The sequence below is a fragment of the Astatotilapia calliptera genome, chromosome 23 (genome assembly GCF_964374335.1).
Source record: "Astatotilapia calliptera chromosome 23, fAstCal68.1, whole genome shotgun sequence".
In the NCBI taxonomy this organism is placed as follows: Eukaryota; Metazoa; Chordata; class Actinopteri; order Cichliformes; family Cichlidae; genus Astatotilapia; species Astatotilapia calliptera.
Window position 1 is genome coordinate 27,471,715 of NC_137443.1, and position 2,430 is coordinate 27,474,144.

The window sequence follows — 2,430 nt, forward strand, 5'->3', positions numbered from 1 at the left end:
GTCATTTCGGTTTCATTCATAATGCTGTAAATCCAGGCTCATATGTATTCTTGATTTGAATATTGGGTTGTGTGAAATCCCAGAAATAAAAGTGAATCTGTGAACTAAGGTGTAGGTTTATTAGGTTATGTTGTGGTGATCCGTGAGTTGGGGGATGGGTGTTCATACTGGAGTGCAAAATTAAAACCAAGATGGACAAGAAAAGTTCAAAGCCATCAGGTCCTCAGTTTAGAAAAAATAGAAAAGAAGAGGAGGAGAAACGAGCAAAAGATACAGATAAGCAGATGTGTCAGTGGATAATGGCAGGTCATCCTGAAACAATCAGAATCAGAATACTTTATTAATCCCTAAGGAAAATATGTGGGTTACAGTTGCTCCAAGAAGAATTGGTAAAAATGGTTCGCCCAGGGCGCCAAACAGGCTAGGACCGCCACTGGCGGTAATGCACCATTTTGCTGTTTGCCAACCGCCAGTAAACCTTATACAGAAGAAGAAGAGACAAGAGGACACACGAGAGGTGAGCAGGAGAAAAAGAAACGCGTGTAAGCCCGCACATGTGTTGGAGGAACTGCTGCCTGACTGTGGGGTGCCACGAGTCGTTCGGCGATCCAGTCCCAATGGCAGGAACAGCAACAATGGGTGGTGATGGCTGCAATTCACAGCAGCGCAGGGGTGCCCCTCTGCCTGCATCTGGCGGTGCTACAAGGGAGGCCGTGTTCAGGTGTGGAGTGGGGCAGGACTGTGCGATGACGCGCCGTCAGGAGGAGACAGGAGCCTCCTCCCTGGTCTTCTGGCTGGCGAGAATCCCAGAAGAGGAATTCCTCTACTGTCTCTTTCAGATAAGGAACATTTGCCCGAGTGTGGCTGGACTGCGGGATTATTGGACTGTGTGGGGGGGATTTTAGCATATGGGAGACATTTGTTTAGCTTTGTTTTAATAGTGTATAGTTATTTCTGCCCGCAGGGTTTTTAGCGTATTGAGAACACTCTTTTTATTGTACAGGGAGAATTTTAACCTGTATTTCTGATTCTGGCTGTGTTTTTTCCATGGAAGTAAATAGTGTGTGTTCAAAGCCAGCTTAGTTTCTGTGCCCTGAGCACCGACCCACTCACTCCCCTTCCTCTTGTATGTGAACGGACTTGGAGGTGACGATTTAGGTCCACCAATTTTAGCGGCTACATATGCATGTGTAAGTTTCTGCCTTGCGTTCAATACTGACTTTCCAATTTCACATTGGACGCTGCTCTGTTCTTTAGCATGTTCCGCGCAACACCAGTGAAAGCGTGCAATTGCAAGACCAGTAGAAAACGAGCCTACAGGCGTGCTATGTTTAGGCAATGAATGAAAACATGGAAGAAAAGTTTTTTCTGTGTGTCCCAGTTCTAAGAACTTTAAGACACAAGTTTAAATGCTTGTATGGACACAAGGAGGAAAACGGCAGCAATTACAGCCTCATGCCTTTTCGTGTATGATGCTACAAACTTGGCACACCTGTTTTTAGACAGATTCTCCGATTAATCTTTGTAAAACCTCTCAGGCGCCATCAGGTTGGATGGGGTGTGTCGGTGTGCAGACATTGACTGGGACATTCAGAGATGGATTCAGAAGCCACTCCTTTGTTATCTTGCTGTGTGATTAGGGTGATTCCTCATCAGAAACGCCGTTCACCACCGACGCCACACTTCCAGGACATGTGGTTTTATCACTCTCCTCCTCCACAGTCTTCATGGACACAGGAGAGCACAGCTAAGGATTTCATATGAGGAACCAGCCACCGACCCAGGAGGATAATGCATCTTCCAATTGATAAGATATAAGAGTGTCAGGCAATCATTGACCAAAGCAGCTACAACATAAGTAATTAATTATTTTAAAAAGCATACAGAGCCAAGGACATTTCTAAATGATCAAATGTTTCTTGCAGTTGTGTACATGAAGGTGAATTTAAGTGAGAATTTAGCAGTAATCAAATGTCCACGCGTGGCGCATTTTGAAGGTCTAAATGTAAGAAATTTCTTTTTGTTTAAAATAAGCTGTTCTCTTGATTCTTGTGCACTTTTGTCCAGTCAAAAATGAGGTATGTGACACTCAACTTGACACTCAACTCTACAAGCAGCATGACATTTAATTAAAGTTTTTTTTTTTTTATCTAATGTGATTGTTTAATTCAAAAGGTTTCTGGAAGCCTTTCTGAAGCAAGTAAATGCTGAAAGTTTTTTGACTTTCTGCTCTCCCGATCACTTATTTTGTCACGAGAGCCGCTCACTGAATACGAGTGAGTGTGAAGTTCCCCGAGGCAAGGCCTCTGGTGAACAATGTCTCTCTCTGTATTAAATCTTAAACATCTCATTTTAACCCCAAATCTTCTTCGGCAAAATTTTCTTTTCTATGCCTTCTGCTTAAATACAAGATCAGGGTGAAAAGGTTTT